Source organism: Hesperophylax consimilis, chromosome 5 (genome assembly GCF_061612785.1).
Source record: "Hesperophylax consimilis isolate HC1 chromosome 5, BYU_Hcon_1.0, whole genome shotgun sequence".
NCBI lineage: Eukaryota > Metazoa > Arthropoda > Insecta > Trichoptera > Limnephilidae > Hesperophylax > Hesperophylax consimilis.
Window position 1 is genome coordinate 10,928,445 of NC_142840.1, and position 17,584 is coordinate 10,946,028.

A 17,584-nucleotide genomic window follows, 5' to 3' on the forward strand; every position below is an offset into this window, starting at 1 on the left:
GAGTTATTTAAACAAAAAGTATATTGAATTAGCATAGATCTAAAATCTTACATTCTCTGTTTGTGCTCATATTGAAAAAATATTAGTTTTAATTATAACTATTTAAAAAATGAAGATAGAATTAGCATAAATAAAAAAAGATTCAGAGTGATAGATAAATTATATGATAAAAACTGAAGAACGATTTTTTTTTCTACAAATAACCATGTAGGTATGTAACTAGGTACATTTTTCTTTATGCTTTTGTATACGTATAGGTACATTTTTATTTATTAATTACGAAAATACCTTTGTATCGCAAAAATAACATAATAATGTTGTATAATAACTATTTTTTTTTTAAAGCAACACAAGTTATATTGTGTCTTGTCAGGTCGATATTATGTCTTTGATAGTTAGATTGCATTTTCTAAGGAACCAAATGCAATGCGTATAAATTATTTTGTAATTTTATTGTTTTTCCTCAAGCTGTCTACTAATTAGATTCTTACACACTTGTTTAACGTTGGTGTGTTAAAGTCAGCCTTGAGCCAGGTTTAAGAGCATTTAAAACAAAACAAACGCCATGATAATAAGTCAAGTTTTCACTGTCCTTACCTTACGCGCCACGTACTTACACCACTTTTTTAGTAAGACTGTATGAAAGTTATTATATAACGTTGTTTTATATACTTTTAATATGAACCTACGTATCAAAAAGTTTCAATATGAACACAAACAAATAAATAAAACTAAAACACGAGATTTTCTTTGTAATTTAGAATGCATTTTTCGCGAACCGTTTAACACATTATTTTGACAGGTATGTAGATACACATTCGAAATACTCATTCTTAAGACCCCGTACTACATCTAAATTCACATACGAATATGATGAACCCATTTCGAATTAATTCGATTCGAGCGACCTCTCCAATAGCGATTTCAAAGCGCCTTTGTTTACGCCGACATTTCCATATTCCCACAGCGCTTATTATGCAGAACCCAAAACGACGAGAATTGCATACAGCAAATGCTGGGTTTTAATGACATAAATAATACCGGGACTCTCTGTCTTGTTATTTTATACAAATGTATGCAATTACCATGAACACGTTGACAAATCTTTGTGATTAAGCACACAATACATTCATAGAGGCAGCGACGTCCGATTCAGAAACACTTCAGATCTTATAGGTGTCTCAGACATAAGCTGTGCGGTGAATTTTAGTAGAAGCAAAATTTATATTATAAATAAAGAGAAAAATTGATGTTCTAAATTTATTTAATATTTTTAAAATCACAACAACGATTTACGAAACATATTTAAAAAATAAAATAAATATTAACCCCTCGTATAAGGGCAACGAATTCCAATTTTAATTTCCTGTAATGTATTTTGAACAATACGTAGCTTTATTTTAAAGAATCCATATCTCCTTCAGACAAATTCTAATCGATACGTTCGAAATTGACATTTTCATTATATCCTTCACTAATTTGAATGATTCAATAAAAATCTCAACAATTCGCGGCAGAAAATTGAGAATTTAAGACGAAGAATGCAAAGTGGTGTTTTTGGTTTGAAAATTTGACCGCATGGAAATATTTTAGATCTTTTAATTAGACACTACGAGCAGAACACATCTTGTCCTTTAAAGTAATCGATCATTTTTATAAGCTCAGAAAATAATAAAGTATCCGGCCTTTAAAGACTGCTTTGTAGTTCAAAATATCCTACTTACGAACCCCTTTTATGTTAGTAAATTATAATAATATTTGTGCCTGAGCTTCGCAAAATAAAATAAAACACATTTTTTGGCGTTGTTTTTTTTCTTGCATAAATCAAAACATCAACATTAACCACGGAATTTCAACCTTATTGCCATCTACGTAAGGAGTATTATTGTTAACGTCCCGATTCCACATGTTACACGAGTTGGTAAATCGCCAACGGAAATATTATTTTGTTCAAATAACTGTCTTATTTTTCAAGCTATATTTCTTTGTTCGCTTAACGCCATATCAATCACAGCGTAAGAGTAATGTTGTGATACGTAGTAACAGTATATTTTCTTTGTTGCAGATTGGAGGAAGATCATCCAAATGGACTTTTCCACGCTGACGCGTTTCAATATGGTGCTTACAACTGGAAATACATCAGAAGAGAATTAATAGTAGTTAACCGCTGTGGCTTATTCCATATTGATTTTGTTGAAATAAATAAATAAGAAAAACGATCTCCTTGAAATATCATAGATATTTCGAGATGGCCTAAACATAACACCAAACACATAGTTTTGTATAAATTTTACCATAATCTTCTCAAGTTTGGAAAACATGTAGTGTTGTTTAAAAACACTATTCAGTAGCCAATGCCGTGAATAACAATTATCGTAAAACGTTAATATTCGTTAATACTAATCGGAACGTGTTTGAAAGCAGCAAATGGAGGCAAACCAAAGCGCTTAAGAGACCACAAAGTGTGCATTAAGGTAATTCGGGAGACAAAGTATGGCAATTTACAGAACCCACAGCGAGGAGATTAAATAAGGTGTCAGCAACCACAAGATGATCAACCAAGGCATCGAATAGACGCCTTCGGAGACAAAACCGGATAAATAGGATCTCTAAAGAGATACCTCGCTGATATTTAAGAGCACCAAACGGTCATTATTCGTGACAAGACAATGACAAAACAATTACTTCTAATGTTCTGAAGAAAGCCGCGAAATAAATACAGCCAAAATGGCCACTTTACTCGGTTAAATATTCTCACTACAAAGGCAAAGGGAGTCATCGCGTCGTTCTATATAAAAGTATTCAACAACTTGAAAAGTAAACATTTGAATGTGCCGCTGTTTTTGTAAGGAATCTTCGATTGTGACCTTATCGAGGACTCTAACAAAGATGTCATAAAACTGTACTTTTGATCATAACCGTGTTTTAATCCTTCTAAATTCTAAATTGAGTGAGTGAACGTTTATTCATTTTTTTTAAATTGTGTGTTGAGGATAGGGCAGGCCTTTTTTTAAATTTGGGATAGGTTTTAGGGCCTATCAACTAACATTGAGAATTATTCCAAATTATAAGTAAAGTGAGTGAACTTTAACGTTATTCCATATTTTAAATCTTGAGTGTTGGGGATCTTTTAGAGATTTGACATAGGCCGGTTTTAGAGCCCATCAACTTAACGTATTCTAATCCTCCCAAATTCAAAAGAGAGTGAGTGAACTTTAACGCTATTGCATATTTGAAATCTTAAAGATTTGAGGATTTGGGCAGGCCTTTTTGGGATTTGGATAAGGCGGTTTTAGGGCTATCTAGGGCTTGTCGCGTTCCGTTGCAGGGCTTCGAGTGGTAGCGGGGGCGAGGGGCGCAGTCCTGCCGAGGGAGCTGCGGGCGGGGGGGCCCGCGAGTACCTCTGGAGGCGTTAAGGAGACAGTCCAGGCAAATCGCCGCCCGGAGAGGACGGAAGGTCAAAGTAAGTGTCATTTTAATATGAAATAGTATACGAAATATTTGTTGTTATAATATTATAAAACTGAAATAATCTTATCCCTGTGTTAACCAGTGATTCCCGACATTATTTTGAGTAAAAAATTTATACGAAAAATTCTTCGACGTGTCGTCACATTCATCAATCAATATCCTAGCAATTTCCCAACCCCCCACATTTATCCTAGCTGTCCAATAACAACTGATCTTCTATGATTTTATTTTAAAAATAAAAACTATAAATATTTCATTTTCATTTTTACTCCAAGTAATGTAAAAAATCATCGGTTAAAGTGAGTCAAGTCAGTACGTCCCTTAACACTGGCTTATTAAATAAATTGGCGCTTCAATAGAACGTGATGGTTAACTATACGTTTTCAAAATTATTTTTAATCTAAATTTTATAACTTCATTATCGTCTAAGCCTGTTGTAGCTTTTAAAACTGAGCACAGATAAAAGATTCCAAACAGTTTACAACAAAAGTTTGAATACAACATAGGGCAAAATGTGAAATATTGGCTAAATCCGCTTAACCTAAATTTGATTAAACCACGGTAAAATAATCTAACAATATGGTCTAAGTTAGCATTTATATAATTTATTTTGAAAATGGTTAGTAATTTTTCATAACATTTATCGAGAGAGAAATACTACCATTCAGCATACGGTTCTAAAAACTTATGGTATATATATAGACAGATTTTTTCCGATATTTTCATACGTAGGTAGGGTTTAGCTGGGGAGTAGGGGGAGGGGGAGCAAGGGGTTGGAAAATTTATTAAAAAGTTTTTGCGACCTGAACTTATCACAACTTATTATTTGCGTTATTTCACAATTTATTCATTTAAAAATAATATATGGTATACATACGGAACGTTCCAGGATGGGAGATACTCTCAGTATCGTCCAGGTGTAAGACCACCATTTCGGATTGAAACGTTGCTTGAAATGGCTTTGGTCACCAGATCTGAATAGGCAGGTACTCCCCAACTTTCATCGTCCCCATTTCCGTCACCTCGCCAGTACCTTAAGCCTAATTACATACCCCAATTGGGTATGTGATAGTCTCACTGACGGTTGAGAGCAGTTGTGTGGTATTCGAAATAATATTAATATAAATGATACCTATGACGCAACTAATTTTCCTGAACTTTCCAGGAATGTAATCTACCAGTAACATTCTCTTTTTACCTACACAATATTTAGGGCGATGAGGGGAGTGGGGGATGAACACTCTACCCCCTTACATGGATACATGTATGTATTTCATAGAAATATGACATGCATTGGATTACAAAATATTTGAATATTTGAAAACATTAAATTGCTTGCATCTAAAACCTCACTTCCACGTCAACCTAATCTCTAAAGTGTTCAATTCATATCCTTTTAGGGTGTATTGTAGCACACAGCCCACTTCAGCTGTCGAGTGTAATAATATAACACGTATATCAAATAATCCGATCGATCTCCCGAATCATCCCCATTTCCCTTTGTTCCAACGATTAAGTATCTAATCCATAGAATAATCAAAGATTGTCGTTTGCGGCGTTTTGGGCTTAGTAATAATAATGTTATAACAACCTATACAAACCCATAGAAACTCAGAGCAATTAAAGAGCATGAAAAAATGCTGTATTTATATAGCAATTTTTTCCAATAAGAGGTGTTATTTTGAATAGCCCGCTATTTCAGTAGATGTTACTTTTGAAGCTGTCATTTTTTTTACATTTGACGAATAGAAACTACGCCATTAATAAAAATGGAACGATACACATTTCATATAAATTACAGATACATACGAAATTATTAAAATTCACTCGAGTGAATCAAATGAAAATCATCTTGAGTGATGAGGCCCAAGCCAGCAAGCAAAATTGTCGCATCTGGGGCTCGGAAAACCCAAGCGTTATTGTTGAAAAGCCTCTCTATCCTCAACGTGTGACTTTTTGGTGCGGTTTATGGTCCGGTGGAGTCATTGGACCTTATTTTTTTGAAAATGAGGCTGGAGCAACAGTTGGGGTGAACGGATTGCGCTATCGAGAGATGATTAATGATTTTTTGTAGCCGGAATTGGATGGTATTGATTTGGACAACGTTTACTTTCAACAAAACGGCGCTACGTGCAAAACAAGAAATGAAACAATTGATCTTTTACGATTGAATATCAAAATAACACCTCTTATTGGAAAACCCTGTACATATCGTAATACCTACCTATATCGAGAATTTTTGCAAAATTGGTAATAATATTTACTGTTTTTTTTTTTAACAAATAATTTCACTCGAAACTCCAAAGTTTATGTCACTTCATTTAAAATAAACCCTAAATTTCATATAACTTCATATAAAAAGAAAAGCCACGGTAAACAGCTCTTAGTAGATTTCACGTGTCAAATGTAGATAAAAAAAACTGTCATGTGATAATTTAAAGGCGTTTATTCTAGACCCCCTGAGTAGGTTAAAAACGGTTAAACCCAGTTAAAAACGGGATTGAAGGCCCTTAAAGAATAATTTAATAAGAATCTTGATAAATTTTAGTACAATACGAATATATTACCACGATATCGGAAGACGTATTTGTAAAACTAATTTGTAAGACGAATTTCGTCATTATAAATTATTAAGGCAAATGCAGGAGTATGAACACATATTCCAATATATTATGAATTTATTAAAAGCTTATCAGTAAACGGCCTGCAGTCCCGTTTTTAACCGGATTACCAATAATTTGAACAGATTCTTAATAAATTGACAATGCTCAATTTTCTTCGTGTAGGTAGTGATATCAAATGAAATGCTTCTATTTACAGATGGTATTTCAATTTCGTCATTATAAATTATTTAGGCAAATGCAGGTGTATGAACACATATTCCAATATATTATGAATTTATTAAAAGCTTATCAGTAAACGGCCTGCAGTCCCGTTTTTAACCGGATTACCAATAATTTGAACAGATTCTTAATAAATTGACAATGATCAATTTTCTTCGTGTAGGTAGTGATATCAAATGAAATGCTTCTATTTACAGATGGTATTTCAATATTACACGAACTGTGATCTCTGATAACGAGAGCACTTCTAATGAAGCATACATATCTTATTAAAAAAATCTCGTATTAGCTTACCTTAAGTTTGATTATTTTAGTGACTGGATTAATTTTATTGACTTTCTTAATCGTGCCATATCTTACTGAGATGTCCCCTGCTAATTTGCTTTTTTCAAATTTGTATTATTTAAGCTCGAAAATTCCATTCGGAAATGATGAAATCTCCCGAATTAACAGAAACTAAGTTTGCTCACACGCCTAACATTAGCTCTGTCAGTTTTAATGAAATCATACAATAATCATAGAATTGTTCAAAGGGAAGTTGAACTTACGTAGAATCAGTTGGCGTCCTGTGAGATTTAGTATTTCAGAGCCATTCCGACCCACTGGCTATTGGGCATCCTTGTCACACCGATTCCCGAGTTTTTGAGCAACTTTGAAAAGATATCTAATTTATTGAAAAAAAAATTAAAATTAAAATAAATTAAATACTTATACGTTATTTTTCAATTTGCTGAGTTTATTCCATTGATTTCTTTCCGCGTAGAGAAAAATGAGTATTGCTAATTTATTAAAAATTTCTTCAAATTATTTCTAATTCAGATTTAAAATGGGGTTGCAGGCCTTACGGAAGAATTAACAGGTTTCATAATAACTATGCATAAAATAGTTGCCCTGGCATAGAAATTTAAAACAAAAAAAAGCTTGCAAATTTCATGACGTCTCAACTCATCATTAAACTTATTTTGCTACTTCTGATTTTCACATAAATAGATTATATTCCTCTTAGTTCAAATTCTAATTTAAATTTTCATATTTAAAGATTATTAACATTATTTATCAAATTGTTTACTTGAAATTTGGCTGCCAAAAATTCTTAAGAAAAGACAGGGTTGTTTAATTTCATATGTCATTTTATTTATTCTACATTTCCTCTCATTTTCACCAAAATACAATATAAAAAAGATGATTTCAGAGAGTTGGGGTCATCGACACCATATTATTCATGAAAGGGATTCCTCGGAATCAAATAATGTATAACGGATGACAGGGATTGCCGTACCGATATCAAAGCTGCCAATCTGTTACTGTTTATTTCAACTTCTCATAAATTTTCATAAATTATGTAGAAACCTCTCCATTTTTTCAAAAAAAAGCTATAATATGTCGCAGGAAGCAAATTGCAAGTATAAAGATGTTTTGTAAAATCAAAAGTTTCAATAATAAGGAAGTGGAGTCAAAAATATTATCACTTTTGAAAAATGTGTTCATGAAACAAAACACCGATTCTGAATATACATACATAATTCTATTAATTAATACATCGTTCTTGAAATGCTATTCTGTTAAAAGCTATGCTCTGAAATCTGACGTCTAATGTACTCCGTGTTAAGTTTGTACCTATAATGTAATAACTAGTCATCTCTTTTCGTTACATGGCGTCCTTTGCAAATTAACTGGAAAGGTAGCCATATTTTTTAGACATCGGTACGAATAATAATTATCATTATCTCCCGACATTTTAGAAGGTTTGTTAAATAGCAGTAATTTTGAAGCTATTCGCTCACAACACAACTCGACAGTGCGACCGTGACTAAAATCACCTACACTCTCAAAATTAACGTTTTTGTAAAAATGAATAAATAGAAATTCATTTTAAATTTACATAAGAGCGATGGCTTAAATCCCGCTGGCGAGTACATCTCTAACTGCAGCAACGTTTTAGCCTGTGAGCTACGTAGGTATAATGATTATACAGAGAGACCCCAAATTACCTGCGACGTTTTGGCGCGAATCACAAATTCTAACGTTAGTATGAATAGCTAATTTTAGTTAAGAAAAATTTTACAAAAATTTTGATTAAGAAAAACACCTTTGATTTATTTAGGCGGTTAACATTAATAAAAATATTACTGGAATTTCTTATTGAAGAATAAAGGAAATCTCAATACAAAATGCTTACCCACGGTAGGACGTGCAGAGCACAGATGACGTCACGCATCTACCTCTTACCGCTCGGGTTAGGTCGTTTTGGCGGGTTTAAAAAAAAAATCATCTTGGAGAATTAATTTAACTATCAAAAAAGTTAGTTAAGTTTAAATGTAGATATTAATAATTTTTTTTTTAAATTGACTCAAATTCCTTTTTTATGCTTATTTGGAGTGAAACAATCAGAAAAGTCCGAAAAAATATTCAAAATTAAATATAATTTTATTCAACCACGAATAGATATTATATTAATAGATATATTTTAAAAAAATGACTGAAGATCGAACCGTCCTCCACAAGTACTGGAGTCAAAAACGCTAACTTCTAAACCAAATTCCAATTGGATAGTACCGACATTTATTTCATATAATAAATGCGGTAAAAAAATATTAAGCTCGTTGTTTATCTCAGCAGATTGTGTCGGGAAATGGGTTAATATTCACTCCCAAGATTCCACTTCATTCATTCATAATATTTTCAAATACATGTATTTAAAAATTAAACTGAATTTCGAATTGTTCTAAATTCAAAACGTATTTTTGAAAACATCAAAAGATTTAATATTATAGAAAACTTAATAGAATCCCCTCTGAAACCATCCTACCGTTTTAAAATCACTGGGTTTGACAGTACGGTGATTGATGTTTCTGATTAATTTAATTGTGTTAACTTGTCAAAGGATATTATAGGGCACAATTCAAAAGTTAAAAACGTTTCCATCGTTAAGGATATAATAAGGATTTTAAAATGTCTTCATTTAATTAAAAGGGTGAACGTCTTTGCCCAAAAATTTTCAATCATAATCATAAAGTAGCATGGAATCTGCGAACAAAGATTTTATGTATTTATGTATTCAGGGAATCGGTGGACTTTTTCTCTCAGAGCGACTGAATGGATAATCGGATAGAAGTGTGCTATGGGCGCGTTCGTGTGCCTGAAGAAAGCTCAATTTTTCCTTACTTCAGATTATGAAACATTTTCGTAAATTGATTTTCTTTCTTGAGCAGATAATAAATTTAATTAGCCTTTCACCAGGTTTTGCACGGTCGATCGATAATTCGTCATCTATGATCAGTTAGCGATATTTGCGAGCACGGTCAACAATTATTGATTAGAAATGTTAGAAACAACAACCGATAGAAAATTTTAGCACAGCCTTCGTAGTATCAGTTAAGCTTCAATTAACTGTCAATACACACATATTATTGAATAATGTTGTTCGCTATGGAAAATTACTGACCTATTAACGAACGGAGTTGAACCAAAAAAGTTCTTAGAATTGAAAGAAGTCCTAGCCAATGCAAGTCAATGACGCTACACGGTTCGGGCTTGGAGAAACTAAAGGTGTTTAATTGTGAATAAAGACCTCATTAACTAATCAATTCACTTTTTAGTGTCGAAAAGGTAAATGCGGACTGCCAATGGGTATTTAGATTAGTATTTCAATTCAACATAGTAATTTTAAATATTCTTATTTAACGCAGTGGCGGCTCGTGACTTTTGGGTGTTCCAGAATGTTAATATTACAAAAAATGGCATTAATGATGTTGTTGTATCCGAAAACGTTTTGTTTTTTTTTTTTGTAAATTCGTTTTTTGTATGATGATTTTCAGGACATTTCATTTTGACCATGCGCCACACAGTTATCCTGAAAATATTCATACAAAAAACCGAAATTTTCGTATACAATAACACCAATTATGTCGATTTTGTCCAACTTAGCAGCCTATCACACTCAAAATTCACGAGCCGCCACTGCTTACTTAGTTTGACGTTTAACTTTTCGGAGTGTCAATTCGTAGATCCGGTGTTGATAGCGAATATCGATTTATTGTTTATTGCGTTATCAATATCGGTCTGGCTATCGACAGCGCAACCGTGCTCGGGAAATCTTTCGGTAGTCGGGCTTATTGATCTGATATGATTGATACGATATTGTAAGGTTATCAATTTCACTGTGCTATTATGTAAATAATTAGCGACAACCGTTTCCCTTAGAATCTAAAGTATAAAAATCCCAGGTTTTTGTTCAGAGGATACGATGAACTTTTTCCCCAGACCTGTGTTAATTATCACCTCCAATTCATCAGGCTCCCCTTCTTCGACAAAACTGGAGAAGTTTCACAATTGCCGTTGTTTGGTTAAAGTTGACAAGTTTGTGGAAATACACGCTATCAAGAATGTTATTGCTTCGCTGGCACATTCATTTCACCACAAATTCTTAATTTCCCACTGCGTCCTTTCTTAAAGCCTGGAATAGTTTCCCATCTGATCGTTTCATTATTTTATTTGGAAATCTAGATAAATCAGAGTGGAAGATTCTCTCAGTATCGCCCCGGTAAAAGATCACTTTTCGAAATCGCCATTCCCTTTGGCTTCTCTAGACTATTTTATGGTAGTACCGCACATGAGTTCCAAATGCTCCCAACCGTCTGAGACCAGTGAGAGTAAGGCAGTTCCCAATTAGGGCATGATGGGGAAGAGGAAGAGGAGAGGTTTTATCATAAATATTGGGGTACCTTGATTAACTTTCACTAGTGTAATAACACTTAATTCGACCAATCTGGTCGGTGACAAAATGACATAGGCCCTGAGGGTTTTATTTTTCCTCAATAGAAGAATTCAACAAATTTTCATGAATGTACAAATTCTGTCATTTATTTGGTACTACTTTACCTGTGCTTATCAGGAAAAAACCATCACTGGTTAAATAGAACCAAGTTTGAACAATCTGCGCATAGTGTTCACATGCGTTCACGCTTTATCTGATTCTAGCTAATTTACTATTGTGATATTTATCAAAGTAAGTCCAACATCATTGCTGGTATCGCAAATATCCATTATTAGATTTTCTAAATTAAATTGCAATAGACCCATTATTCATTGGGTTGCATTCGGAGAATATCTGCGTATATACTTGCCGGACTTTTGCAATTATTTACAGTCGGAAATTTTCATTTTTGTTAGCTGTCAGCTTACTCCTTCGCTGAGAATAAGATAAGTACTTACACAATTCCAATTAAAGAAACGTATGTAAACAGACATTTTGATGGCTGAAAGAAGGAAGACACTTTAATAATTTTAAAAATCCAGATGTTGAGTGGTTTCTTCTTATTTTCGCAATACTTCATCCTGCCAAACATGACGTGTTATATTTATTAGTGTGTAGAAAACTTTGCAATTCAATCCTTAACAATGATAAAACGTTTAAATACGTATAATGGACATTTTTAAAGAAAAAGGGAAAATTTTATGTTCCACCTGAGATAAATATAATATATTTCGCGGTATCTTCTGTCGTTTACAATCCTCTCCACCTGACTTATAAATGACAAAAAAATTCTTTCCAATTTTTCCATTTTTCTAAATCTTCCTTCATAGTTTTTCTTATACGAATTCAAGTGTCAAAAATATTTGATAACTTAACTGAAAAAAAGAGTAGGTACCTATTTATTGACATTTCATAAAATTCAACATTGACAGCGAATAAGAAAGTTCAGACCAGTAAAATCTACCGTCGTTTTAATAAAATAGTTTAAATTTATTCACAACTTTAAAATGTTCTTTATACAGTATCGGAGGTAAAGATTTACGAGCGACAAATCTAAAGGACAATCCAAATTCAAGGTATGTCATAAAAACACATTTGTGCCAACATTTTTGCAAGTTAATTAAATTAAGTGATTTGAGTGTTTTAAAAAATAGTTTCACAAAACAAATTTAGGCTCAGCTCAAATACAACTATACCATATAACTTTTATATAAAAACTCTGAACACATTTTATCTTATATTTGGTGCAAGAAACTTTTCAAAGTTTTTGTGACTCAGATCGACACTGGTGGAGAAAGGGTTAAGAAACAAGACGTGCATGTTAGATGTGAGAAATTCCAAGCGCTAAACGAGATCACGCCGAGCAAGACGCCGTGAAAAGCACGTCTTCGGCTAAGAATTAAACCTCCAGCCAAACACCACCTAGTGAAAAAGCGTAAACTTTAAGGCAAGCTTTTAGCAGTCACCCAAAGAAACTGTAAAGTTCTTTTTGTTTGCGAGTGATCTTATTTTTATGGGAGTTTCTGCTTAGCAGCGTCGAAATGAGAGTATTCAGCGTAAAAGTGCACTTTGGTAATAGTCCCTCTGTGCCCGTCCCCACTTGTTTGTTATACACAAAACACGCTTTGCTTGGTCGGTTTCTGCAGCTTTTCTGAGACACTTTTCAAAGAAAATGGAGTTATAATCACAAAACCGATGATCGCGATACATTATGCGCTTGGAGACTTCTTAGGTTCTTGCTGAAACCCGAACAAAGGGCTTTCAAGAACAAACGTTTCCTCTTCGCATCCTAAAGCATTTATAAGTATTAATACTCAACGAAGTAAAGCGGGTTTTTAGGGCATCCTTTTGTATGAAGATTTTAATAAAGGCAAACCGAATATTGACTCGCCCTTGTTTGCCAAATTAGTTCAAAAAAAATCTTTTATATCGCGATTTTTTTTTCATTTTGTACTCAACCCCCCACAGAATAATTAGTCTTTGTTCTTTGTATTACTAAAAAAACAAGTAATTTTACTCGTTTTGTTAAAAATATTAGCATTTTGACTTGTTTCATTAAAATTTTTTCGACACACATTGTTTACTATTACAATATCCACAAAACAAGTTTTCATGAATAATAAAACATTTTTCTGCTTTTAATGATGCCTTCTATTATTGTTTGTTGGAATTATCGTTAGTCATACCGCCATTCTCTAATGGGTTATTTCGAAATAATACCATCTCATTATTGAAGTTGTTAACTTTTGTACCAAAGTTATTAAAAGCTTACATCCGCATCCATTAGAGTATTTGTATCGCTCCTCGTAAAACTTTTGTTCCTGGAAGCTTTGCGTTCTCATAAGTCATAGACATAAATCTATTATTGTTGACTTAAAAGGTACCGCTACATGTATGTATAATTTATTTATAATGAAAGCAGAGGTACCTCACCGAAATAATAAATGCATTTTTATTATCAACACTGTCTATAAATCGTTTTGAATTATTTAGACAAAAGAAAGAGCTTTTAATCGTAAATTTGTGCTAGCGGCGAAAATAGATAGATCAAGTTTAGTTTTATTTCAAATAGTAGCTGGCAATCAACCACGTCCACTTCACTTTCTTCTACTCCTCCTCAATCATTCCTTCAGCATCACAACACACGTCAAATAGGGATGCCATTGTTCCACTGGTTTTTTCTGATCTTGTATCGCAAAAATCGTTCAGTTTTATTGTGATACTTAAAAAGGTTTTAGAAAATTATCTCTCAGCCTTAAATAAAATTCCTTACACGGAACATTGGCAAGAAAACAATAATTTTTTAAAATACAAAATTCTTTAAGAAAACCAAACATTTTTTATGTTATTTTATGTCTTTACGGAAGTTCTACGAATGTATTCAAATTGTAATGCTTTTCATTATTCACAGTTGCAATAAACATTTCTCTCGTAATAAAGAAATAATGAACCCGGAAGTATGAAGTAAGTATAGTTGATGAATAGAGAGAACTCTAGTTGCATGTATATTGTTACGGGTAAATATGTTTATTTATCTTATCTCCGCACAGGAAAATATTTTTTCCCTCATTTTATCTTTGGGGTCTTTTTGAGGAGATGAAAGAGTGAACACGGGTCTTGAAGAGACCCGTGTTGTAAGAGTGACGTACATAGAAGCCGTCATATCTTCTACAGCCGAGCTCTTGAACTCAAAAACGAGTATTAGAAAATTTTTCGTTCTCATAACATGACAAATTTCCGTTTATAGTAGACATTTTAATGTTAAAGTTAGTTTAAACTTTATCTTAGAGCGTTTGGTATAGGTTTGTAAACTATTCATTTTTTTATTATTAGTAATAATAATTGTATAATTTGTACAGCGGCGTTTTTGTGTTTATTACTTTTAAACAATTTAGAAAAAAATGCTTACCTGGCAGGTCACTTCGGATGATCACATTTTTATTTAAAAAGTTTACACGCAGCGGACACTATAGCAAAAACATTGGAAATTGATTCTACTTTTGCTATTTTACCATCCATTACTATTGAAATTACATTTATTGAAAGATTGGTGACTAAGAGCTGATATTTTCAAAAGTCTTGGGAATTTTCGTAAAATAATTTTAAAAAGTCTACAGATTCTTAGTCGTTATTAGGTAGATAACTTAAAATAGAGTACATAAGAGTAACTCTCCAATCCAATCATTTTTACGAGTTATATTCAGATACAGAAATATTCACAAATTTCACAGTGACGTGATTCCCAGACAAATCAATAACACCTGGAATAAATGGCACAACACAAATGTCTTTATTTATGGTATTTTAATACAAGTTCACTATTGCACAATATTTCTTATTGATTTTACTAAAAAGCATTAATTTAATACATGAACTTTTACTGTAGTGGTTTTATGGGACCACAATAATACAATTTATTGGGTAACTATTTTTATTGTGTTACCAATATTAATTTATTCATTTTTTCCTTGAAAGTAGATGATACCTACTACTCATTTTTATTTATGATATATTAATAAAAAACAATCTAAAAAACTCTATTGCTAAACTTTTCTCTACTGCATTTCTAAATTTTATTATTATAAAATAAATAAATACTAATTTTTGTTTTTTTTAGTTTTCAGAATGGCCAACTCATGACCCTGGTGGAGCTCCGGAGACGGGTATGTGCATATATTTTACTGTAGATTTTTTTTTTGGTTATTCGTGTAAGTTTCAAACGACATTTTTTACAAGCTTTTCGACTATCACACTAGGCACACGTCCGTATTATAATAGTCGAAAAATGTTTATATTATTAAATTAAAAATAAGAATATTGAAAACGACACATAAGTTATCTAAATTATTCTATCAAATTATTATTTTTTGACCGGTCGGTGGCCGAGTTGACATCGCGCTTGGGTCCCACTCAGGTGTAGTGTGTTCAATTCCTCGGCTGGTTAAGTTCTCCATCACAACACAAGCAACATTTTCAGCTTACTGTAGTGGTAATAGGAGATTTTCAAATATTGTCAGGTTATTCGTAACCCGGGAATGTTTGTCTTTGAAAAAAAAAAATGCGTTGACTTTAAGAGCATAGGTGTCTATTGTTTCTATTCTATCTATCGTTAGAATAACCACAAAATTTTAATTGGTTCAAAGTGTAACCACGACATGTTCTCAAGAAATGAAGTGTGGTTTCCATTTTATGCATTTCATGTAAGCAAAATTGAATCGATTCAGAAAAAATCATAAAATATACATCTTGCAAATCGCACAGTCAATTTTATAAATATTTCGATGCAATTGAATTCTTTAAAAATGATACATTTGGTGTAGGTAGATAATTTGCAGATGCGATTTTTCTGTATAAAACCATATACAATATCCCTGACTGCTCTCAATTATTATTATTTTAATAGAAACTTTTAAAAGTAGCTATGTCATTGTGGTTATCCATTATAAATAAATTATACTTTTTTGAAACCTTTATAAAAGGCGTTTATTAAAAATTAAATATACAGCGATTCAGGCGCCTTTATTAAAGCGGTTTAATAAAAAATAAATAAATGGTGACAAACAAAGTAACATTGTTAAATTTACTAAATGAATACCTAACCGGGCACTTCGTGCAATCGTTTTTAATTAAAAACACAAAAAAATTAACTTGCATATTCAGAGTTTTTTAATATAATACAAATTATAATACACCCAATGGCAGATGCGTTGGTGGTTTTCGTTGGTATTAAAAATTTTGTTGGAATTTGAACTCATGTGGCGAAGATTGAAGGTAATTTCCATGTCGTCGAGTTACCAAAATATAACGTAATTTTAATAACAACCGAAATAACGAAATTGAAATTTTTCATAACAGATAATAAATGATAGGTATTATACATGATAAAAAAATGCACTGAAATTTTACATAGTACAAAAATTAGTATTAAAAAAACCAATTCCACTTAAAACATATACACATTCATAATAACTTATAATTAAAGAATTTAAGGTCAGTAAATTAAATGCATACTTCTACCATGTAACACATTACAATACTAAGATAATATTCTGAATAAAACTGCATCTTTAAAAATAAAGCCTTGGACACATTACGTATTATGTATTATATGTTGGACTGACACACGCTGTAATCTTCCTCAGGAGCGGGGGTCAAATCAATTGGGGAACTGCCACGGAATATCATTTCTTTGTATGAGATCTGTCATCATCAGATAACAGCGTCGTAATTGTTCTGACTCCTTCTCCTGCCGTGGGTAGTAGAAGGGTTCGCATAATTTTCAAATTTAGCCTGGCTAACAGATCACAGCGCATATCGTCGCCAAGCCCACACTTATAGTACATCATCTTTTTAGGTGTGCCAGGTCTGTAGGGGACTGTATGTCGAGCAATATGGAGTTGTATGAAACTCTTTGAATTTATAGCGTAATCTGTCACCCCCTTAATAGAAAACTAAGAAAAACTTCAATTTTCCTAACTCCAAAATGTTAAAAATATCGTGGAAATCCATCTACAATTGTTTTAGATTTAAGTTTTTTAACACATTACCAGAAAGTATCAGAAATATAAATAGCAATCAATATTTTAATTTTCATCTTCAAAACACGCTGAAACTATAAAAACATATAAATAAAGAAATAACGAACATAACACAAAACACATTCCCCGTACACACAAGCGTAGCTTTATTACGGTTGTACAACTTAAATAAAACATTATGTGAAATGATTACTATATACATCGTAACATGATTTCTGTAAAATATTTTTTTTAAAACACTAAAAATCATACCGTACTTCATGTACAATATATAAATTAAAAATATTTGTTGGTGATGATTTAAATATTAACATTTTTTGTAAATGTACACCTCCTGTCATCGAAATGAACTTAAAAAACATTGATGAGTTGGTTTTTAGTTAATCTGCTGATTTGTTAATGGCAAAATATAATAATAACGCATATTATACTGGTCTTTCCACAATAAATACCGCGAGTCGTATGAAGTTCATATT

The 17,584-nt window shown here is 32.3% G+C and overlaps 1 protein-coding gene across 1 annotated transcript in view; it reads left to right on the forward strand.

The window, feature by feature from the left end:
- The first annotated feature begins 3,391 nt into the window (after positions 1-3,391).
- Trpgamma (Transient receptor potential cation channel gamma) overlaps positions 3,392-17,584 on the forward strand; it is a 291,674-nt gene continuing 277,481 nt past the window's right edge. Inside the window, exons 1-2 of the mRNA XM_089631611.1 lie at positions 3,392-3,463; positions 15,188-15,233. The gene's annotated coding sequence lies outside the window, so the exon portion shown is untranslated. The remainder of the gene's footprint in view (positions 3,464-15,187; positions 15,234-17,584) is intronic.